The sequence below is a fragment of the Diabrotica virgifera genome, chromosome 1, assembly GCF_917563875.1.
Source record: "Diabrotica virgifera virgifera chromosome 1, PGI_DIABVI_V3a".
In the NCBI taxonomy this organism is placed as follows: Eukaryota; Metazoa; Arthropoda; class Insecta; order Coleoptera; family Chrysomelidae; genus Diabrotica; species Diabrotica virgifera.
In genome coordinates, this window is record NC_065443.1 from 104,742,738 (window position 1) to 104,770,084 (window position 27,347).

Consider the following 27,347-nt stretch of genomic DNA (forward strand, 5'->3'; position numbering starts at 1 on the left):
TATCTGAAGCCTTAAAACCACCCTTGGTGGAGCTATATATAAAAAATTACTTATCCTAAAAGAATAATTTCGGCTTTCATCGATTTACATTAAAATTTGGGATTAGGATCATCTCACCCTGTACTTCATATTCTATAACATGCTCAAGGGCGTCGATTATTTTTAGGGGTGTAAACTACCCCTTATTGTCAAAAATTATATAAAAACATTGTAAACTTTAATATGGGTAAAATTTGGTTTTGATTGGCTAAAAATAATGATTGTTTTATGCTTTAGGATATAATATCATAATATTTCAACCCTTAAAAACCACCCAATAGTAAGTCAATTTAGTAGACAAGAAGCAAAAAGACCACCCCACTTAATACAAGTTTTGTAATACACAAGTATTGTACTATTCATTATTATTGTATTATATTAATTGTATTTTTAGCCTTAGGCCTTCAAGACCTGTTGAAGTTTGTAAATAAATAATATTTACAAAAATATATTCCATCGATCTGTCTTTCACAAACTAAGTCTGACTAAAGAAATATATGACATGTTGGTTCTTTGTTATGCTTTTATTAATACATCACCGACAACAATAGAATCAACCGTAAAACGTAACACAATTATCCAAAATTGTACCCCAAAATAAACTAATAAATCTCAAAGCACATGATAACAGAGTGTTTTAACGTGTGCTTTATACATGCCATTAAAAATCAGTTATCGTTTGTATCGATATTGTAACAAAGATGACAGCACAGAGTCCATAAAATATTCAGGAAGCGTGACTGAATAATCGCTTATCGTTCGAATAAAGTGATAACTATCGATAACTTCGTTGTCAACGGAGAACGTTAAAAAATTCAAAGTGAATCCTCAACATGACGTGGCCAATAAAGTTCGATCGGTTGTTTTCTGTAGTTTTTCTGCCGCATGCTATTCTGTTTATTATTAATAAGTACATATTATAGATTTTGTATCCCACACTAGTTGCTAGCGGAAACAAGTATTGTTGATTTTTACTAAAACATAAAATTCATTGCCAGACTAATTATGATTATAAATTAAAAAATCTTATACGACATTGTAAAGGTTTTTGAGATATAAAGTTTTTCCCACTTAAAATAATTTTTTAACTTTTTTTTAGCCTCCCTTTTCCTGAGTATCCATTACAGTTAAATTAATTGACATCTCTTATTATTTATTGTTTTTTACTAAATCTTTCATCCACAACCTATCCAACGAATATTGACGCTGTCTATATTCGTTGATCTATCTATGGGCGTATTTGTCTCCTTCATCCTTATCTTATAAGCAATTCTGTTTGTTCATTGGCGGATTGGTATCTCCATAAAAAGTTGTCACTCCATTATTGGATTGAGCCACAATTGTTGGTGTTATGAAGATTACATTTCTTAAATGAACTATTATTTGACGTTTTGATTTCCATTCCGGAAATCGTCCTCAGGAAATTAAAAGAAAATTAGGCCTGAAGAAATTCTGCGAATATCCTCACAACCTCATCATTTTAAGTTATGATAATAATTGAATGAAATTGAGTTGAATGAATAGTATGAAATTCTGTTATCATTTAGAACAGGTTTTTTAAATCTATAAATGTAACACATGGTTCAGTTTCTGCAAATTTAATAAAAAAGATGTAAGAATCTCTAGATTTTTTAGAGTAAACAGAGATTCTGAAAACACTTGGATCTATCTCAAATCGAGACTAGGGCTTCCAATCCCGCAATACCGAGATCTCGGTATTGCGGGATCCCGCGTCATTTTCCAATCCCGCGTGATGCGGGATTACAGGCGCGGGATCCGCGGGATTTGCGGGACTGAAAAAAGCGTACATTTCTGCTAGCTACGCTCAAAATTATTAAAAAACTGGAAAAAATTATTCAGGGTTAGCTTCAGAATTAGCTTTGTCTTTGCGCCTTATTTTACAACGACGTAGAAATGTGACGACACTACTCATTAATCTCCAAAAGCCTCGTAGTTACCAAGAGTCGTGTGACGATGAAACTTTTCAGCTCCCACCGAAAAGTTTACTTCGAAAAGAAATGAATGATTTTGTAACGGGAATGAACTTCAGCCTTTTAAATTCATCTGAGAGCAATGATGACGAAGAGGCTGATCAAGTAAGAAACACGTGATAAACAATGTAGAGGTTCCATCATCGGGTTTCGATCTTGATCTTACATTGCAACAGGAGTTATAGTTAACTATATCGTCAGCATGTAATGTATTTACTTTGCCCGTCGCCATCTCGAGTCGCTGGCTATATTGCGTCTAAAATACGCAGGAGTTTGGCAGATGACAGTTTAGATTTAGATATTGGCTCGTATGAATAAAAATGGGAATGTAGTTTATACTCCAAATTTTGGAGTACATACTCCACGCCGTAGTATTTACTCTTATGTACGGTGAGTAGAAACTCATCCCATCAACATATTTTTATTCAGATGAAGTGTAGTATAAACTTATACTTTATGCTCATACTCATAAGAACGTACTCGAAGTTTATACTCCGTTTTTATTCATACCATGCATCGGTTGTGTTTCCTTTGCAAACATTTTCAATTCAAAGCTTTAGCTAAATAATAGTAACTTATAGCTAAGTAATATAGCAACTAAATTAGTAAATTATATTAATTTTCAGTTGAAAATGGGTTTTTTGGTTGATTTTTAAAATTTTGTTGGTGTATTTTTTGAAGAAGATAAGTAGATTTTTTTTCAGTATTTGTTACTGTTTTTGTGAAGAAAAAACAGTTTTGATCTCTTACTAATAGTAATACTTAAATAAATGTGGAGTTAGTTGATTAATTTATTGTTTTATTTGCCTTATACAAATATGACTATTTTCAATATGCGGGATCCCGCAAATACCGAGATCCCGCGGGATTGAAAATTCGTAGTCCCGCAAATACCGAGATTGAATTCAGGCTGCGGGATTGGAAGCCCTAATCGAGACTGCCAAAGACTATATGACAATGGTTTTCATAAACCGTAAGTCGTGGATACCTGATCACACTTGGGTTGTGATTCAGCACATAAAAGAACATACAACTAGATTTATAAAAAGAAATAAAAAGGCAATGCAGCAAAGAAAAAGCGGATTGCATCTTATAATTATGCAGAGAAATAGAAGAACATGGTTTTCAGAATGAACCAAGATATATCTTTCATATAAAAGTCAAACTCCTTACCACGGAGTTTAAACCTTAGACGTGGTCTATGATGTATACGAAAGGTAATCTAAAGAGCGATACTGACGAAATAGTTGAAACGTTTCGAAACTATTCTAGTAATTTATACAGAACCAGCGAGACCCCAGCAGAAAATCTATGGCCTCTCACTACCATATACACACACCCAAACTTATGTGGAATCACCATGTATTTCAAAGTAATATTTATTTCTTTTGAAAAAACTTGCTATTGTTGCGAAGTATAAAGGTTTTTATTGAAAATAAACAAATATATAAGACAATCGGATAGTAGAGCTCGGTACGGTATAAGTTATTTGCTTGAGTTGCAAACTGAACGAAAATAAATAAACTAACTTTTGCGTCCAAAAACAAAACTATGCCTGATGTGAGGTTATAGAACTTACAACGAGGAAAGATTATTGGTCTTGTGGAGAAAGTAATGTAAGAAAAGGAATCACAGCATTACTACAAATTTTTAACGCAATGCTAAGGCTGAGCTACTTTCCAAATCAGTGGAAAGTAGCAGAAATAATAATGCTTCCCAAACCAGGTAAAAACCCTAATGAAATATGCTCGTACAGACCCATCAGTCTCTTGCCAATCTTATCAAAAATATTTGAGAAACTTCTACTTAAGCGAATGCAGCCAATATTAACGGAAAAAAAGCTCATACCAGATCATCAGTTCGGCTTTAGAGCAAAACATGGCACAATAGAACAAGTCCACAGAGTCGTTAAACAAATTAGCAATGACTTAGAAAAGAAAAGGTATTGTTCAGCCGCATTCATAGATATTAGCCAAGCTTTTGATAAGGTTTGGCATCCTGGACTATTGTATAAAATAAAAAAAGGTTTACCTCACAACTTCTATCCATTATTAAAATCATACCTAACTAACAGATTTTTCTTAGTAAAACAGCAGTCTGAATATACTAACATCTACCACATAGAATCTGGAGTACCACAGGGTAGTACCTTGGGCCCAATATTATATTTATTGTACACGGCAGACATTCCCACTACAGAACAAACAACAGTATCAGCATTTGCTGATGATACAGCAATACTAGCCTCCCATCACAATCCTGCAGGAGCTACAAGAAACCTACAAACAAACTTGAACAAAATAGGAGTATGGCTAAAAAAGTGGAAAATAAAAGCGAATGGATCCAAATCAATTCACGTTACTTTCACGATGAAAAGAGATCAGTGTCCACCAGTGAAACTAAATAACAGCCAATTAGCACAAGCTGATAGTGTGAAATACTTAGGCATGCACCTAGACAAACGCCTCACATGGCGAACACATATATTCAACAAGCGAAAACAACTAGGACTTAGACTGCAGCAACTATACTGGATTATCGGCAGGAAATCAAAACTGACCATTCAAAACAAAATACTTGTATATAAATCAATTCTAAAACCAATCTGGACATATGGAATCCAGCTATGGGGCACAGCGTCAAATTCAAACTTAGAAATACTTCAAAGGTTCCAAAATAAGGTTTTAAGAATAATAGTCAATGCCCCTTGGTACGTGCCAAATACAGCAATAGAAAGAGACTTGGAAATCCCCACCATCAAAAGTGAAATAAAGCGACATAGTGAAAAATATCGGGATAGAGCAAATACGCATGTGAACCCCCTCGCGAGTGATCTATTTAACACAGTAGGTGAGGTGCGCCGCTTAAAAAAATTTAAACCAACGGACCTGATAAGCAGGTTTAACTAAGTGTACTCAGAATAACAAACAAATAACGGTTTTAAATAAATAGGTTAATTATGTAAAGGAAATAATTCACTGGAAATATTTCCTACATGTCCAATGTAAATATCCGACCATTTACTTATTGTCCTTCAATATTATATACGTGACAGATTGTAAATATACTGGGAGTTAATAAAAAAAAATTTAGAACAGGCTTTTTAAATCTATAAATGTAACACATGGTTCAGTTTCTGCAAATTTAATAAAAAAGATGTAAAAATCTCTAGATTTTTTAGAGTAAACAGAGATTCTGAAAACACTTGGATCTATCTCAAATCGAGACTGCCAAAGACGATATGACAATGGTTTTCATAAACCGTAAGTCGTGGATACCTGATCACACTTGGGCTGTGATTCAGCACATAAAAGAACATACAACTAGATTTATAAAAAGAAATAAAAAGGCAATGCGGCAAAGAAAAAGCGGATTGCATCTTATAATTATGCAGAGAAATAGAAGAACATGGTTTTCAGAATGAACCAAGATATATCTTTCATATAAAAGTCAAACTCCTTACCACGGAGTTTAAACCTTAGACGTGGTCTATGATGTATACGAAAGGTAATCTAAAGAGCGATACTGACGAAATATTTGAAACGTTTCGAAACTATTCTAGAAATTTATACAGAACCAGCGAGACCCCAGCAGAAAATCTATGGCCCTCTCACTACCATATACACACACCCAAACTTATGTGGAATCACCATGTATTTCAAAGTAATATTTATTTCTTTTGAAAAAACTTGCTATTGTTGCGAAGTATAAAGGTTTTTATTGAAAATAAACAAATATATAAGACAATCGGATAGTACAGCTCGGTACGGTATAAGTTATTTGCTTGAGTTGCAAATTGAACGAAAATAAATAAACTAACTATTGCGTCCAAAAACAAAACTATGCCTGATGTGAGGTTATAGAACCTACAACGAGGAAAGATTATTGGTCTTGTGGAGAAAGTAATGTTCTCAGAGGGACATAGCTGTAGAGCTAGGCGTAATACAGGGTGTTCTGTCCAAAACCTATGCTAGCTAACAGGAACTAGAAAAGCTCAAAAATAAAGCAAGGGAGAGTCGCCAAAAGTAATAACGGCTCTCCAAGATCGTTTAATTGTCCAATCAGCTAGAAGACACCCAACCATTTCTCACCTGCAGCTCCAAAGGCAGATTTTGGAAGCTACAGGTGTAACTGTTTCAGTTGAAACGATAAGAAGAAGAGTTCGTACCAAGAAGTATACAGCAGGAGACAGTTATGGGTTCCCGAGTTATCCAGGCAGCACAATATTGATCGCCTAAATTGGTGTCTTCACCACCAAAACAGGAACATTGGGAATTGACAAAATGTGCTATTTTCAAAAAAAGTCAGGATTTGTGTAAAATCAGATGACCCATGAAATCGTGTACTTAGAGGTCGAGGAAGACAAGCAAGAACTAAAACTGTCAGATCTGTTTACAAATATACAAGTTGAAGTGTAATGTTCTGGAGAGAAATTGTGATCCGTAAAAAAACTCCTTTAATTTTCATTCAATCAACTTTAACTGCTCACAGGTATGTTGATAACCTGTAGTCAGGCTCTGGAGAGGTGCAACAGAAGAAAATTTTAATTTTATTGCATCATAATGGACCTCTACATACCATTAGAGTGACTACAGACATCATTGAAGCAGAATGTATCCCTAGTTTGGAGTGGCCTGCTTGCTCACCCGAGCTTAATCCTATAGGATATTTGTGGGATATGCTTAAAAGAAAAATTAGAGCTCGCCGGGATAATCCACAAAACATCGCACGGCTAGTACAAACTGCTCTTAAAGGATGGAGCAACCTACCACAACAACCTACCAGCAACCTATCACAACAAAATGTTGATAATTTGATTAGATTAGGAGCGTGCCCACGCACACTGAAGCTTGCATAAGGACTAGAGGTGATAACACTGACTACCACAAAATACAAAAAAAAAATAAAAACAATTTAAACACTATTCGTTTTACATTGAAATTTTGTATGCTATTGACTTTAAAACAACTACTTTAAATTTGTTTGTTAAATACTTTATTGTTTTATTTAATTGTTATGCATTTGTTATTAAATTGCTTGAAAATAAATATTGTTTGACTTCGTGTGTTTGTTTTTTTTTAATTCGCGCGAAATAATAAGAAATATCAGATGATTCCATATAAGTTTGGGTGTGTGTAGAACCGACTGTCTTGCTCTCGGAAGTAAAAAAATTCAATTAAATCGTTAAAGAGAAATAAATCCCCAAGAATCTACACAATAACAGGAGAAATGCTGCAGTCACTAGCTAGCAAAGGATTGCATATCGTCCATTCTATCTGTGTTGCTATTTGCAAACTAAAGATAATGGCCATCTGATTGGGGTACCTCAATTGTATATTTACCTACACAAAAAAGGGGGCACTACAAGATGTGAAAACTATCGTACATTGTCAATAATAACACTCGCCAGTAAAATATCATAGGAACAAGCTTTGTAAAGGGGAATGGTACCCCTGAGTAAGTCCTAAACCTGAGATAAATCATTGAAAAGAGGAGTACCTATATGATTAAGGCATCAAATGAAATTGTATTGTAAAAGGACTAATAATGTTGTAATACGTGTTGTTTCAAATATACAAAAATTTTAATTAGTACGTTTAAAGGTAAAATATTGCAAAACTTCTAAATTTTAAGGAACCTCTTGGATTGACATGAAATTTGGCATACACATAGCTAACAAGTCAAAGAAAAAAAGTGATATTGTGCCGATGTGTGCTTTTGTCCTAGGGGTGAGTTTCACCCCCTTTTGGGGGTGAAAAATATATGTTCGAAATAAGTCCGGAGATCGATAAAATGACTAATTCTAAGCAACTTTTGTTTTATAAAGTTTTTTTACCAAGTTAATACTTTTCGACTTATTTGCGAGTGAATATGTTCATTTTTCTACAAAATAACCACGTTTTCAGACGGTTTTTCGCAAATAACTCAAAAAGTAAGTATTTGGTCGAAAAAATTTCTTATCAAAAATATAGCACATAAAAAAGTGAAAAGTATGGTGTATATATTAGGTCACTACACTTAGTAGAAGCAGAGTTATAGCCAATGAAAAATAGGTTCATATTCGTCAAATTCCAAATCGAATATTTTAACGTGCCATAACCAAAAAACGAAGCTTTTTTTGGGGAAAACTTATTTTAACTTTTTTAAAAGTGTATAAAAAATGCTCATTTTTGTTTTAAAAAAAATTTTTAGCATCAAAAGTAAATAAGTTACGCTCAAAATAAAGTTGGTCCCTTTTTTTTGGTAAGAAATCGGGAAAATCACCCCCTAATTAGCATTTCAAATGAACTTAATTGTTACCACTTCACAAGTTTTTTACTCGCGTATGTATTGATCATATGATCTGTAAGTTTCATCGGTTCAAAGTCCTTATTTTTGAAAGAGCTGTAGTGAAAGGGCTTGAACGAGTCACTAATCACGAGTGTATGCAAATTTAGAAGCACCGAATCTTAGTTTTTCTAAGAACATGTTTTCGACAAAATGCTTACGTTTTGAGTTATTTGCGAAAAACCGTTTAAAAACGTGGTTATTTTGTTGAAAAATGAACATATTCACTTGCAAATAACTCGGAATGTATTGATTTGGTGAAAAACTCTATAGAACAAAAGTTGCTTAAAATTAGTCAGTTTATCCATTTCGGGACATATCTCGGACATACATTTTTTCACCCCCGAGATGGGGAGAAACTCACCCCCAGGTCAAAAGCACATCTCGGCACCATATCACTTATTTTTCATTGACATGTTAGCTATGCGTATGTCAAATTTCATGTCAATTCAAGCGGTTTTTTAAAATTCACAGCAAAAACAATGAAAGAATGTACTAAATAGAATATAATATTATTTTTTAATTCGTTGTATCTATGTTGCTACCTATCTTCAATAATTGGACTTAGTGTAAATCATAAGTATTTTTTGGAACACCACTGCTTCGTAGGTATAACTTTTATGAGAAATTCTTGCCAGTGTATTTGAAAGCAGTAAATTCTATTATTTACTTTAAAACTGATTTAGTGCTAAAACTATTTTCTTGTCACATTTATATAATATTAACTACTACATTTAATTGAAATACAGAACAATTTTATAATTAAAAATACCTGCTTTATATTTTCAAATGTATGTTATTTTTAAATTGAAGTTATGCTTTAATATGTAGTTGTTGGAAATTGATTTAGAAAATAAAATAGTGTGTTTAATTAAATGATTGAAGGATTTAAATGATGAACACGATTTCTGAACTGGCTTTCGAAATATTAAAAATAAAATATTTCTACTATAAAAAAAATACCTACTGAAAAAAATGAAATAAAATATTTCTCCTTTACTAACTTTCTCCCTAACTATTATATTCCCCGATACAGAGGAATTATACGGTGGATATTATACGATATAGAGTTAAATTGTAAATATAAAAGAAGATAGCTTCAAGGAAGATTAAAAAATCACGAAAATTATTGTATTCAAGAACATATGTTACTTTAATGATTTATTTGTGACTACTACTCGCCTAAATATATTAAAATTCCTGTAGGGTGGATCGAGTAGATAAAAGAGGAGAGTTGAAAGTGAGGCAGCAACCTTCTCTGTTAAAAGAGGAACACGCTCATGGAACCAACCTGATAAAGTATAGAAACATTTGAAGATTACCTTAGGAATGAAAAAGATTATGATAAATGATATGGAGTTACCATTAGTACGCTGAGAGATTAAATTGTGGTCAAAAATATCACACATACAATAAATTGCAGGTAATTCGCGTCGTCTCCGTACGTCTCTCGCGACGTCTCTTAATACGGATTTAGTGTGTTTTTGTTTATTAATTTTTACTGTAGAGTTTTTTGTCTACAGTAGGCGGCACACATAGTGGAAGCGGGCTCCTGCTTACGGGCAAACCGCGCGGTTCTCGCGCGCGGGTATGGTAACACAGTAAAGACGGGTAAAAGCGAGAAAGATCGTTCAAATTTGGCAGTTGCGTCTACTACTTGTAGCAAAATGTCGTCTTCCGATGACGATATAATTGCTTTAGATTCTGTTTTGACTAAACTGAAAAGAAAGAGAGTTGGTACATCCTATTAATCGAGAACGATTAATTTATGGAGAATATCATCATCTATTTCAAAAATTAAAAGATAATGAACGATTCTTCCAGTATATGAGAATGACTCAAGAGACTTTTAAATATATTTTGGAGAAAGTGGAATATCGTTATAAACAATATTAAACGCTCAACTTACAGTCAACCAACAGAATATCGAAAGAGTTGAGCAATATACATATCTGGGTACGAATTTAAATAGCCAATGGGACTACCCAACAGAAATTAAACAGTGAATAATAAAAGCGAAAGCAGCATACGTTAGAAGGAGACCATTTTCAACAGTCGAGACATATCATTAACAACAAAATACCGTCTGTTGAAATGTTACATATTCACAGTTCTGCTCTACGGAATGGAAGCGTGGACACTAACTGTTGCATCTATGAATCGGCTCGAAGCTTTCGAAATGTGGTGTTATAGGCGCATCTTACGTATATCTTGGGTTGGCCGAATTACTAATGTGGAAGTCCTGCGTAGAATGGGGAAAGAGTGTGAATTTCTCATAACCATCAAAACAAAAAAAAAAAATAGAATATCTAGGACATGTAATGAGAAATCAAGAACGTTACGGCCTTCTCCAACTGATTCTCCAAGAGAAGGTAAATGGTAAAAGATGACCGGGAAGAAGACACATTTCCTGGCTTCAAAATTTACGAAAGTGGTATAACACCACTACCACTGAACTGTTCCGCGCTGCGATAAACAAAGTCAAGATAGCCATGATGATTGCCAACATCCGGAACGGATAGGCACTTTAAGAAGAAGAAGGAGTATCGTTTAATTAAAAACTGGTGTAATTTACATAAGCAGGCTATCCTTCCGGAAGAAAGGCTTGTTATAACATTGAGGTAAGTAGTTTTGTTGTAAATTTATTTTTCAAGTACCTACTTATTTAGTTAATAGTTAATACTGGAATGATTTTAGAAATACCTCAGTCACACAAAATTACGGTTTCAATAAGATTGACTTTATTACTTTTGTTTATTATAATGTACAATTTATAAAATTAATCCATGGAGAAGTATTAATTCTTATTATAAAAGAGGGAATAAACTAAATTCCCATTCGAGTAAACATTAAAACCGCGCGGAAAAAACTAAATTCTCGTTCTAGTAAAAGCGGTCAGGCGGGTTAAAGCGGTTGGCCCGCGCGAACCTGCTTTTACTATGTTCGTGTACATTTAAAGACGTGCATTCATTTTGAAAACGTTTAAAAGCGGGTCCGCGCGGTTTAACCGTAAGCGAAAACCGCCTCCACTGTGTGCGCCGACTAGTGTTTCCCAGAATTTCTTCGATCATGGCCCTTTCTGATAAAAAATTAGTTGGCTACCTCCCTGTCTTATCACACCCAGTTCATTCGCCATTTTTTTAAATAACTGCTAAAACAAAGGAAAGATTTTAATTTTACCGTTTATTTTATGTTTTATTAAGAATGGAAAAAACAAAAGTAATGGCAATATCCAAGAGAAATGTTAACTTAAATATTGAAATCCAAGGCAAAAAAATAGAACAGATAGATACATTTAAATACCTTGGAATAATTTTAAATAAGAAAGGGACACAAGAAGACGAAATTGGAAATAGGATAAAAGCAGCCACAAGAACATATCATTCGCTGTATAAAAACTTCTTAAATAAAAAAGAAATAACTAGGAAAACCAAAATAATAATATTTAAAACAATTTACGTACCTATCACTACATATGGAGCAGAGAATTGGGTATTGAACGACAAACAAGAAAAGAGATTGCAAGCAGCGGAAATAAGGTACTTAAGAAAAGTTGTGGGAGCTAGGAGAATCGATAAAAGACGTAGCGAAGATATTAGAAGAGAAATAAAAGTAAAATCATTAAAGGAAAAAATTCATGAAAAAAAATTAAAATGGACTGGGCACTTATTTAGAATGAACCACGGCAGACAGGTTAAAATGACATGGAAAGCGAGGCCGATAAGGAAAACAGGAGAGGCCGACCAAGGAAAACGTGGAATACAAGTGTGACGGAAATATTGCAGAATAGAGGAATATCGTGGCAGGAAGCCAAAGAATTAGCTAGGGACAGAAAAAAGTGGCGTAAGTTCGCAGAGAATAACGAGTAAAGAAGACACCTCGACACCTTACGGTATAAGAGGATCATCGATTATGTATGTATGTATGTATGTATAAATCGTCAGTTTGTAAGAAAAAATTCAACATCCCGTATCTCGGAAACGAAACATTTGCGGATAAACGTCTATCAAGTCAACTGTCATTATTTTTTCATGCAGAATTACCCTTTAAAGTCTGTCGCGCTCATTTAGAAACACCGTGTATTGATGAAGAACATGTCTAGTTGTTAAAGTACCTAACTTTTTTATTACCCAACATAAACGAATGAATCAAAAAACAGAATATTAAGAAAATCTGATGCTATAGTTGTGTTTTAATTTCAGTATTTTATATATTCTAGAATATTCCACAAGGTGATGCGAACTTTGAGGAAAAAACACAGTTTTATTGGTACACCCGGTATACAATGAAAATTTACCTGTTTAGAAACAATGTTATTACAGTGGTATTGTTAAATAATCAGGCTATATGTTCAAGAAATAACTTAAATTGGCTAAGAGGATTAGGAAATACGATTCATCAAAAATGACCAAATTTTTAAGTGGGCCGATTTCTATGCACGTAATTTTATGTTCGTTGTAGTGATAATCTAAAACAGTGGTACTTATATTCGTGGAATAGACTGTTCTGATTATTATGTTTTACGAGGTAGTTAAGTTTATGTTCCTATTATTTACCGACAACAATATTATGGATAATTAGGACGATATATTTTTATTTACAGAACTATAAATAATAAACTAGATATCGTAAAAAAATTGTTTTTTTTTTCGAAATCATTACCGACTCCCTTAGGAATTTAATATGACCCCAGGGGGTCGCGACGCTCGCTTTGGCGGTCTACATTAATGAATTGAAATGTTATTTTTCTAATATGGAGTGCTAATACTGATAAAAAGGTCTACAATCAATATCTGATGATAATCAAATGTAGTTACCTAATTATTTTTACAATCATGCTAATTCAAATTATGTAGTCAACTATTCCCTTGGGTTTAATGGATAACAAACCTGTATTTAAAAATAGACAATACTAAAAAACTAGCAAAATTGAAGGAAAAAAATTCTCATTATTTTTTTATTCAATCTGTTGTATATTTTCTATTTATACCTACGTAATAATACAAGTTTAGTACTTAAATATTTCATGAAGAGAAGTATCCATCTTCCACAAATGTGGTCTCGAGGTAACAATGTACAAAAAACTCGAAGAAGTACCACAAATATTTTTTATTTAAAAGGTCAAAATTGGACCCGTTTCGGCTAAGCAAGAGCCATCAAGAGCATATAAGTACAGGAACCCAAGCATCAAGAACTGACCAGAACATGAAGGAGGAAGAATCAACTAGTTTAAAAGACACACATTGTTACACAAATATTCATCGGTATTTGCTGTTAAGCGATTTTAACATTGTGTCATAAATAAAATAGTAAATTGTGTAAGGACATCTTAATGTGGAGGATCCATCTTGTGAACAACACATTTTTAATAAAAAACCTTTGTGGTACTTCTTCGAGTTTTTTGTACTGTGTTACTTAAATATTTATTTAAGAACTATGATCAATATCAACCTACATTCTACATGCATCTATGGCAATACAACCAAAGCAATAATCCAAAGCAATAATACAAACTATTATAATCAAAACTATTTACCTATAGAATCCATCTTGGAAACTTAATTTTTCTAACGAAAATCACATAAAGCAAACAAATACGCACTTTGTTGATAACTATCTACCCCCTAAGGATTTTTTCTCTATCACCACAATATCTCTGAAAGGTGTAGCCAATGGCAACTCCTTTATGGATATGCAAACTTCCAAATCTCAATATCGAACTATCCAAATATAATAAGAATGAAATCTTCCAGTATCAATCAAAAATTATATGAAATACTACATCAATGCAACTTTGATAAGATTGTATGCATCTAAGAGGGAAGTAGGTGTCGGCTGTGCTATTACAACAACTACAACTACTGTCAACTTATTTCGACTCTCCAGCAATTGCAGTATTTATACTGCTGAACTACATAGAATACTACAAGCTGTGAAAACTTCACACTCAAAAAAATTTAGTTCCTAATATTGATTAACAGTGATTATTGAATAGTATTTCGTTGTAACAACAATTTAATTTTTTGTTTCAACGAACTTTTAGACATTGACGAATGTATTTGGTTATTGTCACAATGATTGAATAATAATTGTGAAAATAACTAGAGTACATTTTATTTAGCCAATTTAGCAATTTATTTAGCCAATAACTTAGTTTCGTATATTTAATAAATAATGTTAATTCTGGCAGCAACTCACTTTCTTGATTTCGTAGATGACAAGCAATTTTTGTTTATCGTGACAACGTACAGATTTCATTAAAACAATGTACAAATGTTGTTAATATAGAGTAATATATGATTATTGTATAGATGTAAACTGATTGTTGTGACAACGAATGCATTAATCAATCTACTACTGCGTTTAATAACCACAATCAATGCGTCATTGTGACAATAATCGTAGTTGTTGAGACAATAAATGTTTTGCTTGACCATTTGAAATGTAACGGCTTTTCCTTATCGTGATACCCCTAGCTTCTCTGTGTTACCATTGTTTAAAAAAGAATTCTTTGTTGAACCATGCTGTTACCTCTGCCGAAGTGCCGAATAATAGTTTCATTTCGTTTCCAAGTGTAGTCCGTAGTAGAAGGAAGTTTTCGTGTGTCTATTATCGTGAAATTTCGGTCGAATTCTTTTTAAACGTATTCATTTTTTTCGAATCCTGAGAAAACTAATTAGTATTTTTGAAAATTTAAAAGCAGAATAAAATGTTGTTCTGAAGCTATTTCCTTGTGGCATTTTTATGATTAACTATTTAGATGGGAAATAAGCCACAATTAAATTGAAAAATTTTGGTGATACGCAACAATATACAAATAATAAAAAACGGAACTCATAAATATTGGCGATATCATTTTAAAGTCTTCTACTTTAAAATGTATAATATACATCTGAATTGCCAATATAAATCAGTCAGATTAAATAAATTATTAGAAGATTTTTTTTTTACTTAGCAACAACATTTTTGTTTATTTTAGTAGTATTTTGTAGTTCGACAACGAAACCCGATTTGGGCTTCGAAACGTTAATACAATTATTTTTTCAATTTAATTGTGGCTTATTTCCCATCTAAATAGTTAAGCAGAATAAATTATTACAGTATTATCGAGGGTCTGAAGTCTCTGAGAACTTTTATAATGATTACTTTAATAAGTCACAGGGGTGAAAAAGAGAAAATTTAGTATGATTTTTAATTTCAAATATACCATTCAAAAGAAACTTTTTGTTTATTCTAAGGGACTTTCAGCCCTCGGTATTAATGTAATCTGATATTCTGCGTATAAATTTTTCAAAAATACTTATTAGTTTTCTCAGAATTACAAAAAAAATGAATGCGTTTAAAAATAATTCGATCGAAATTTTGCACCTCCGCTCTCAAAAAGGATTAAAGTGTTATACATTTTTGGAATCACTGTTTCAAACGCTTTTAAATGAGCTTACTTTCCCATTAAAAAATCAAAGTTATGCCTGTCACCTGAAGAGGGATCGTGTAAAGTTCGAAACATTCATGTTATAATATACTTTGATTATTTTAAAAATCGAGCTGTCCGGGCATTATGCTTATGTGCTAAAAATAAATAAGTTAATAAGGGTGGGGGGGGGGAGTGTAACATTTATTCCAGCGCACTGTATAAGTGAAATCATATGAGTAGTCACACAGTGTAAAGTCCATTAGGTTTAGGACAAAACAGGGGGATTTAAAAAATTATTATTAATCAATATCATACATTGGGCTAATGCATTCAGTAATTATTAATATAAAATACGTTCGTAGTAGGAATGAACGAAACTGATTGTAAGAATGAATAGAACTGCTTGTAAGAATAACCGTATTTATTGTGGAAATGAACGGAATTAATTGTAAGAATAAACGGAAATAATTGTAGAAATAAACGAAATACGTTAGGAGAAATAACACTGTTATTGACACAACGAATAGTCTTCGTCGGTCAATTAACGACGTTGTTGTTTCAATGAATAGTGTTCGTTGTAGAGTTCGTTGTAGAGTTCGTAATATCAATAAAGTGATATTATGGTATAAATAATGAATGTTCATACATTAAATAAACGTAATACATTGGCTCAACTAACGAAAATAATGAATTGATGAACATCGCTTTGTTGTTCCAATAAAACCAAGAATTGGACAAATTTTAAGTATTGCGTTTGTTGTGTGAATTAACATTTTTATTGATATTACGTACCTTTTTCGTTGAGTGCACTCAACGTTAATAAACTCTAGCAATCTGTACTGACTCTCTGTCATCAATGCACTACATAAGAAACTTATTCTATCCACCCAATAGTTTAAGAAATCCAGACTATATGTAATCGTCTTCAAACTAATGGAACTGCAGTAACTATTTATATTGTGGGTCCCATCACAAGTTGGTATTCCAGGTAATAAAAAGCCGATCTAGCAGCAAAACAAGCCTGTTCTCCAAACTTAACAACAGACATTCAAACATCATCAGATCTAAAAAGAACATTCAAACAAAAAATAATGGGCCTTTGGAATGACCATTGGAAAAGAAGCAATACCAATTTAAGCGTTCTCCAACCAATCATTTTCTACCATCAGCTCTCACCAATGAAAAGAACGGACAAATCAGATTTTGTACCAGAGCTGCAACATCATGACTTCTTGGTTGTCAATACTAACTAATGACCCGAAGTAAATACAATCTTGGTAACAACCTAAAAGACATACGAGTACATACCTCAAATAGCAGCGTAAGTTATACAATTTAAAAAAAAATGTATTCCAAAAAGTGTATTGTAGCTAATATGGTACATAATATAAAAGTATTAAAAAATGTAAATTGTACCTGTGTCAATGACAACTAGCAGTCGAGACACATATTTCAAAATAAAAAAAAGATTTATTTAAAATCTAACAATAAAACACTGAAAACGTTTGTTTTCTATACTTCCACAAAATTTATTACAACTATCTGACTACAGCTGTTTCGGCAGAGTGCCTTTCTCAAGTAATATAGTTTACAATGTGTTTGCCTTTTTAAGTCTTTAACTGAAGATGTTGAGGAGTGGAGAGCTGTTTGTCTCGAGTTGGTCATTCAGAATTATATTTGTATTTTTCAGTTTATTAATTTCCATAGATTCTAAAAAAGATAGCTTAAGGCCTTTATTTTGAATATGCAGAATTTGAAACTCTTCATTGAAAGAATGTTTATGATCTAGAAGGTGAAGTGCGTATGTAGAAGTTTCTGTTTTTACATTGTTGATATTGCATATTCAAAATAAAGACCTTAAGCTATCTTTTTTAGAATCTATGGAAATTAATAAACTGAAAAATACAGATATAATTCTGAATGACCAACTCGAGACAAACAGCTCCCCACTCCTCAACATCTTCAGTTAAAGACTTAAAAAGGCAAACACATTGTAAACTATATCACTTGAGAAAGGCACTCTGCCGAAACAGCTGTAGTCAGATAGTTGTAATAAATTTTGTGGAAGTATAGAAAACAAACGTTTTCAGTGTTTTATTGTTAGATAAAATGAACTTCCATCAAGTAACGGTCGAATCCATCAATTATTTATTTAAAAATAGACAATACAAAAAAACTATCAAAATTAAACGGAAAATATTGTCAATTCTCATTATTTTTTCATTCAATTTGTCGTATAGTTTCTATTTTAACTTAATAATTCAAATTAAGTACCTACTTAAATGTTTATTTAAAAATTATGGCCAATATCAACCTACATTCTGCATGCATCTATAGCAATACAACAAAAGCAATACTTAAATGCTATCTTCAAATCTATTTACCTTTAGAATCCATCTTGAAAACTTAATTTTTCTAACGGAAATCACAAAAAGCAAACAAATACGCACTTTGTTGATAACTATCTACCCTCTGAGGATTTTTCCTCTATCACCACAATATCCCTGAAAGGTGTAGCCTATGGCAACTATGATGTAATAACAACACATTTATTAGTTCTAACCTGGCCATTCTATCGATTTTTTCAGGAACTCTCATTTGGTGTTAGCGCTCGATACCGAAAGTAGCGCGGGGAAAATTATATAGAATTTTCTCTAGTTTTCGGGAAAACTAAACTTCAAGGATTTTTTATTTAATTATTAGTGAAGTGCGACTACAATTTATTTTGGTTGGAGGCCTTGATTTGTCGAGTGTCCGGCTAAAGTCATTCACCTGTTGGTAAGGATTTTAAAAATTGCTAATTAAAATAGACGAAATGGAAAACAGTTGATTTGTATTAGTTAAGGCAAGCATAGAAAAATACACTAAACGTTTCTATATATTTAGGAATATATCACTTCCTCTCCATCCATCACAAAAACAACACGTCACCTTCATTTAGACAGAATTAAGAAACAGTAATTCAGTAAACATTCTTTAATTTAATGAAGTAAAAAACAGTAAAAATGAAAAGAAGAAAGACACACTTGATTTTATTGTAACCGACACCACCAGTGTTGGTCTCTCTAAGTTCAGTCGATCATAAAGTCCAGATTAACAAGTTAGTTAACCACTAAAATATAGAAACAAGATAATGCTACAACAATTGCTATAGGTTCATTATCATAGGCCTGCAATCCCATAGTAATTATGATTCAGGCTTGGACGTTCAATAATCCTTTTTTTTATTACTAATTGCTATTACCAATATTAAGTGGATTATTATCTTTGTTCATTATAATTTGCCATGTATTTTGGCGGCTATGGTGATTTGCTTGCATTGATTTTGCTTCCTGCATTGAGCTTTCCTATTTACAACGTTCAAGCGTCTATTATCGTCGTCCACGTCATCCAATCTTTTTTTTTTCGGTCTTCCTCTTCCTTTGACCAGGCCATAGCGGATCAACTGGTTACTCTTCGAGGCAGGTCTTGATCTTGATGTTATTTTTTCAGTATGTATCCGACTCATTCTAGCAAAAAATTTTGATATCGGTCTATATTTTCTTCCTTTATTTCATTTTCTATTTCTATGTTCGTTTTAAGTATTGTCTCACCTGCTCTTGTTATTGGTTTGATTATTTTTCTGTAAAATTTTAATAAGCTATCTTCCCCCTTTTTAATCATAGTTATTGTTTTCATGGCATACGAAATAACTGGTCTAATTGAGAATCTGTACACATTCATTTTTGTATTTTTGCTTTTTTGATTATTTTTTTACTGCCCAGAAAATTTCTGTTCATAATAACATACACGATAACACGACTTATTTTACTCTATAAATATTTCTTCTACACTGTCTTTTCCAGTGTTTCTATTTGTCACTACAAAACTATTTAAAGGTGGGTACAATCCGACAAACGATAGCTGGCGGGTGACTTACGCGAAAATACACAACGAGATATACACAATACGAGAAGGTCACCCGCCACGTCTCGCTTTTCGGATTGTACAGTTTCACAAATAAACTGGCTGAGAAATCTCAGAGGGTGGTTTGGATGCAGCTCAACTAAACTGTTTAGGGCTGTAGTATCTAAAGTTAAAATAGCAATGATGATTGCCAACCAATTTCTCATCTCGAGCAATAGTGCCCCTCTGAGGTGAATATATCGTTGATTGGGAAGAATAGTATGATATTTCAAAAACATTAAGTTTACAGAAAAGGCAATTAAAGATTGAGATGGGTTACGAGATCGGATTACTTAAGCAATACAATATTAAATACCCTTTTCATCAGAATAATTAAAACTTACAGTATTAACTGACAATATGGGTTTTACATCCAATCCATATACCACCCCCAACTCATATTTTTCATCCCCATTTTGAGTTATAATACTTTTCTTTATAAAAATTTTGTACTATTTCACAATTATAAGGTTATTAGGGACAATAAAACGGAATAGTTTAGATGTTTTATTAGAGTTTAAACAACAATTAATGAAAAAATCGCAGTTATAGTACAATACCAATATAAAAAAAAACAAAAAATTTGGGCTCCCATTAAAAAAAATGAAAGTTTCTACAAGTTTCCGTTTCTACAAGAGTAAAAATCCCTATAGTATTGTGGCATTACCGCTATTATTTTTTCTTTTCAAAAAGAGAGAGCAGGCCAGCTTTCTTTTTTTCACTTATTCCCACTTTCTTCTTGTAAGCTTGTTTTAGAGTAACGTCACGTGCTGATGGAAGTCGTCGTTTGCTTTGAAGAACGTTTATGGTTTTAAATTCCTGTTCTTTGTACGACATTTTATATAGCGTGTGACTAGGATTTTCTTTGGTAACTTTTAAAACGCATATTCCTGAGAGAGGGACTGACCCATCTTCTTCCGTCTTAAAAGAATCCTTTATGCCCATATCACTTGATAGTTGTTTTAGATCAAAAAAATTCTCATGACCCATTTCATGTACGTTGAATGGATTTCCATGCTTCTTTGCTTGTCTAACCAATGTTACATATTTATCTGGTACGTAAACGTTCTATAACACTATATGTTCTATAAATTGAACGTTCTAATGACAGAATGAACGTGGTCTCCCTCGATTTGAGTACGACCACTAATTAAAAATTTATGGGTGATGGACCTAATATTTTCCAGAATAGAAACTCCATAGATGTATAAAGCAAATACGAAGCGGTTCTTATTTTGTCCGAAGCAGTTGTCAGTATAAAATACAACATCTATCATTTCACTATTTTTGTCGTTCACAGACTTCAAATAATTCCAAACGCACGAATCCACTTCATTTGCACCTCTGTGAGCAAGACCTTCGTGCCACATAAAGCACATTTCGTCCGTACTTTTAAGCTCGTCCAATGTTAAATTATACACACTTAGTTTTGATACATAATAAAAAGAAGACGAGTCCCCTTGTGGACATGGCAATCCTGCCTGCATATCATAAACAGCGTCAATTATATCCGGAGAATTTTTATCCATGTCCTTCTCTTTTCTTGCCAGTTCTTTGTCTTCAATATGGTTATTGTACTGTTCCTGAAGTTCTTGTTTTTCTACCTCGGAGGCATTAATAAAACCCTGGCAAAAATCACACTTATCTTTTTTTTTTTGAATAAAAAAAGATAAATTAAACTCTCCTTTGAATATATTGGAGTACATCAAGTAGTTTACGTCAGGTTTCCCGAGTTCTTTACAACGCTGCTCATAATCTCTGTGCAGGTCGGCAGTAGTGGCTCTCCATTCAAGGAATAGATCGAATATGACTACGCACTTCTTCTTTCAACTCCTCAGGAACACTATGTTTTTCATGTCTACCTCGATTATCTGCCTGTATTATTCCATTTACTTCATTATTTTGTTTGCGTAAAATGGTCTCAATTACTTGAGAGTTAATGCAAAGAGTTGCCATAAAGAAGGATTTGCAAACACGAATTTTTTCTCCTGCGTATGTGAAAAAAAATGCGTTATTAAGTATCTAGTAAGAAAAAAATGTTTTAAGGAATAGAATGATAAAACGAAATAATTTCTTGGATTTGAGTGAAATTATGTTGAAGACAATATTAACTGAAAATATCACGTTATATTTAGCGCAAAATTATATTCAAAATTATGTTAACTCAAAATGAAATAAAAATAAAATGCCCACAGGTGTACTTATTTTATTCAAGAGTATCATATTATTTGTAATCATCATACTGACCAAAATTATAATAAAAATAAATGTTTACCTGTTAAAGAAGAGTATGATATTTTGAAATGTAATTCTCTTGCTCCAAAAATATTCACTAATAAGATGCAAGCAGTGTTAATATTTTGACTTATAATAGTATTGATTAAATAAAAATGACCTAAGCTTAGCACGAACTGTAGACAACTGAGTTACCCGAGTCTTCTCCACACTGGTTGTGTGGAAGTGGGAGATGCCATACTTGGTCACAGAGCTCTCTAGTGCTTGTCGTTTAAACTGCACTTACAATACTTTTCTCCATAATAGATCCATTCATTCTGAGTAGTTTGTTGATATAAACTAAAAATGAACGATTTTTGACTTATCATACTCTTCTTCCCAATCAACGATATGGGCGTCATTTTTGCTATACCTTCACAAAAGCGTACTATTTTTCTTATAGTGGATACAAAATAATTTAGTTACTATCAGCTCGTGGTCAGAAACGGCAGATATGAGAGTACTGAAAATAATTACAGGAAATACGCAGAGCGATGAAAGAGAAGTAAAGACGTTAAAAGAAAATATAACGTACAATGTATACACAAATGGGCACTAAATAGAAAAAAGAGTGGTATAACTATATAAGAAGAATGAGGGAGGCCCGTGTGGTCAAAATAGCAAAAGATAAATTACCAATAGGCAGAAGAAGTATCGGATGAAGGCGATGATGGAGTGACATTTTTCTATTGAGGTATATAAAATGAAGAAGAGGTACAGTGGAACCTCGATAACTCGGATTAATCGGGACCGCGGCCGATCCGGGTTATCGAAAATCCGAGATAGCCGGAGAATATGGTAAAAATTAATAAAATACGGTACACTTACAGATAAACTCCGTTAGAATTGAAATAACATGAAATATATTTATAAATACGCACAGTACCTACACATCAAAATTACTAAAAAAAACACCAAACACAAACGTAAACAAACGGAAGCGAACAATAAAGACACACAATATAGTCACAACGATGTAATGTTATTTAAGAACAGTGAAAACTAAAGACCATTGTTTATAAAAGAATTTTTGGGCAGATTGCAATTGCGCGCAGCGGTCAGGAAGGAGGAAGACCTAACCCTTCGGTCCAAACCTAACTTTCGGGTATTAGAGTGTAGAGTACCCCAGGAGGTATTTGACCGCTGCGCGCAATCACAACCGACTCAATTTTTTAAATAGTCTTTCCTAAACAATGCTAAGACAGTTTGAAATAAAAAGGAATAGGTACTACAGGTGCCTGTTGTTTCTGCGCCGTGTGCTATGAGTCATTTTTACTATCGTATAGTTCAAATTACACATTATCTCTCAAATAGTATATTACATACATTTTTATTGTTGAAAGGTTTGTCTGATAATTAACTATTTTGATGGGAAATAAGCCACAATTAAATTGAAAAATAATTTTATTAACATTTCGCGACGCCCAAATCGGGTCGTTGTCAAAATACAAAATATTGAAAATCAAAATATTTATCTGATGAAAATCGATCCGGGTTAGCCGGACTTCCGGGTTATCGGGGGCCGACTTATCGGGGTTCCACTTTATATAAAAAATGTATAAACATTTTCAATTTACTTGCAACCCGAAAATGCAGCAGCTGCATAATACTCTGGTTAAATCGGAGAGTGCAGGAAGAGTCTATACCGGTTTCGGGGATTTTCCCCCCTCATCAGTAGTCCCATATCCTCTTCTCTCCGATTTCTCCAGGCATCACACTTTGGGCCCTTCCGAATTGCAACGAAAGAAATGTCACGGATGAACTAGAGCCATCTACCGAAAAACAAAGTAAGTTATCAATCGAAGTAGCACAGAAAACGACAATATCTAAATATCGTTCCCATACCACCAGATTGACAACAGGTGGAATACTTTCTTTGGTTACACCTCCTGAGATTTTCAAAATTTATAAATCAAATAGGATACCGAGGAAATTAAGATGAGAAAATTTTAAATAATTCACAACTCATCTGCTCAGCGTGGTAAAAGTTCCAACGAGAAAAATTCCTTAATACTCCTACAAAAGTGTAAATGAATTAAAAATGTATAAATATTTTCAATTTCTTTGCAACACGAAAATGCAGCAGCTGCATAATACTCTGGTTAAATCGGAGAGTGCAGGAAGAGTCTATACCGGTTTCGGAGGTCTTTTCCCCCTCATCAGAAGTCCTCGGTATCCTGTTTGATTTATAAATTTTGAAAATCTCAGGAGGTGTAACCAAAGAAAATATTCCACCTGTTGTTAATCTGTCAACAGGTGGAATATTCCACCTGTCAACGATATTTATTGTCGTTTTCTGTGCTACTTCGATGGATTACTTACTTTAAGAGGTATATAAGTTTATACAGGGAAGAAGAAAAAAAAACAACATTTTTGGACTTTGCCCTATCATCCGAAATATCTAAAACATTCTGGTATTCTATGAAAACTAATCAGAATAATTGCTTATAAAGAGGAGGAATAAGAAAAAGAATAACATTTTTGTACTTTGTCTTAGATTGAAAGATCAATCTTAGCCCCATTGAAATCACAGACAATATAAACGAAGCATGGGAAAAAATAAAAAATCATTTAACTAGTAGTGCAAAAGAAGCCATTGGAGAAAGAACAATTGACTTAAACAGCGGCAGAAACCAAAAACCTTGGTTCACACAGGAAGTCAAAGATTTAGCAAAAGAGAAGAAAGATGCATACGTAAGATATATTAACAATAGGACCCCAGAAGAGTATCAAAGATATAAATCAGAAAGAAATAGGACAACTAACAGAATCAAATATCTAAAACAAATATATTGGGAAAAATTCTCAAATGACATGGAACATGATTTACGAGGAGGTCAAAGGAAGGTATGGAACATGTTGAGGAACAGGAAGAAGCCGGTTACCGAAGAATTACAAATTAACGCAATAAAACCAGAAGAATGGGTAACTCATTTCGAGAATATATACAAAGACGATAACGACGATAATAATGAAGTACAAAGAAATGACCTACAAAACATTCACCAAGAAGAAACAGAGAATGACAACATCACCCAAGAAGAAGTAAACGAAGCAATCAAAAGATCAAAAAATAGAAAATTACCAGGTCCAAATAATATACCAAATGAATTAATTAAATACGGAGGTACAAAAATAATAGAAGAGATAACAATATTATTCCAAAAAATTGTAAACAACAAGACAGTACCAGAGGAATGGAGAGAGAGAGAGTATAACAATACCCATCTACAAGAAAGGCGTAAAGACAGATCCTACGTACTACCGAGGAATTACACTACTCAATTCTACATCAAAACTATTGACAAAAATTCTATCCCAAAAAATATATAAGAAAGCCGGTGTATCGGAAGAACAACAGGGTTTTCGCCCAAGCAGATCTACAATAGACGCTATTTTCATAATGCGACAATTAGTTGAGAAATCAATAGAATTCGACAAGCCCATGTTCACATGCTTTGTAGATCTGAAACAAGCATTCAACAGAGTACGATTAAAGGACGTGCTCACTATCCTTGAAAAGAAAAACATAGGTCAGAGGTATAGAAACATAATCAAAGAGCTCAATAGATCCAACAAAACACGAATTAAAACCACACACGGGCTCACGGAAGAAATCAAAATCAATGCAGGCATTAGACAAGTGGACAGCCTCAGTCCATGCCTATTTAATTTAATAATGGATGAAGTTATAGGTAGTGTTAACATAGTGAATCACGGATACAAAATGGGTAACCGAACCATGAGAACACTTTGCTACGCAGATGATGCAATCTTAATAGCCGAAAACGAAGATGACTTACAACGCCTACAACAAAAATTCAAAATAACCGCCGAAAAGTATAACCTGACACTATCCAAAGAGAAAACCCAATCGATGGTAATATCCAAGAACCCAATTAGATGTAAATTAGTAGTGGACGACCATATAATCGAACAGGTAATGGATTGTAGATACTTAGGTGTGGAAATATCTAGCGACAGGCATCTGTGGCAAGAATCAAAACAGCAGGCAACGAAAGCAGCGAGAATATCTGGTTTCCTGAGGGATATAATCTGGCGGAATAAATATATGAGCACCGAAAGCAAAGTCCGCATTTATAAGACATGTGTTAGACCCGTACTGACATACGCAGCTGAGACAAGGGCCGAGACAACAAAGACCAAACAAATAATGAGAACAACAGAGATGAAAACCCTAAGATCCATAAGAGGTATCACACTCAGAGATAGAATACGAAACGAAGACACATTGAGAGAGCTAGGCGTTCAAGACGTAGTGAGATGGACAAGAGCGCGACGACGCATGTGGAGAAACCACGTATATCGGATGGACCCTGAACGTATGGCGCATTGGGCGAAAACACAGAAGCCCAACACCAAGCGACCCATAGGAAGACCCAAAAACGATGGTACGAGAGTTGGAGCTCCGGATCGCAGCAAAGACTGTAACAGAAGAAACAGGACATAGTCCTATTACAAGAAGAAGAAGAAGAAGAAAACTTTATCTTATCACCCGAGATGTCTAAAAATTCTGGTATTATTTGACAACTGATCAGAATTGCTTATAAAACAGAGGAAGAAAAATAAAAAGAACATTTTTGGACTTTGCCCCATCACCCGAAATGTCCAAAAAATTCTGGTATTCTATGACAACTAATCGCAGTTATATAAAAAAAAAGAGATCCATATTATGAAATACCCAATTTAAACTCTAAAATTAGATATTTCCATGAACTAGTTTATGAAAAATGTTTTTTGTATAGATTTATCAGCTCAGAGTTTAATTTAATTAAAACATTATACATATTTAACGTTAATTCAATGGACGAGCACTGAATGAATACGTGAATAGGTACACTAAGTGGTTTATTCCCTCTACTGCAAATGAAGTGGACGGTAGAATTTAAATTTTTACAGTTTTGTTAAGAACACTTCAATTTTAACGTATCTGTACTAAGTTAAAAATTATGAAAAATATTTAATAAACAGAAATCAGTGAAGTAGCAATTCGTTTATAATAATTATTTAAATTTAATTTCAAGTCAAGTTTTTATATTATTTATTCCATCTTTTTCTGAGGGTTTTCATTTATGTATTATGAAAATGGTTCTTACTGGCCGTTTTTAAGAAAGTGGTAGACTGTTCCGTTTTTTCAATGCACCTCAGTTTTATCCTACTAAATGGGTACTGGCTAAACAATGTCAGACATGCAGAAGCCACCATAATATTTGAGGACAACCTATAAGACCTACAAGTCCTTATAAACAAAATAGGTATTATAGTCAACAATATGAACTTAAAATAAACGTAAAGAAGAAAAAGCTCATGATAATTAGCAAGAAAAAGAAAACCGA

At 33.3% G+C, this 27,347-nt stretch overlaps 2 protein-coding genes across 13 annotated transcripts in view; one reads left to right on the forward strand and one right to left on the reverse strand.

Annotated features, from left to right (window-relative positions):
• LOC114325330 (probable beta-hexosaminidase fdl) overlaps positions 1 to 27,347 on the reverse strand; it is a 430,895-nt gene that overhangs the window by 138,151 nt on the left and 265,397 nt on the right. Inside the window, exon 1 of one of the 12 annotated variants that reach the window (XM_028273380.2) lies at positions 18,156 to 18,176. The exons of the other annotated variants lie outside the window; for them this stretch is intronic. The gene's annotated coding sequence lies outside the window, so the exon portion shown is untranslated. Of the gene's footprint in view, positions 1 to 18,155; positions 18,177 to 27,347 lie in introns of those variants that run through there. 12 annotated transcript variants of the gene reach the window in all.
• The window catches only part of LOC114325334 (uncharacterized), a 134,558-nt gene continuing 125,591 nt past the window's right edge, over positions 18,381 to 27,347 (forward strand). The window contains exon 1 of the mRNA XM_028273384.2: positions 18,381 to 18,549. The gene's annotated coding sequence lies outside the window, so the exon portion shown is untranslated. The remainder of the gene's footprint in view (positions 18,550 to 27,347) is intronic.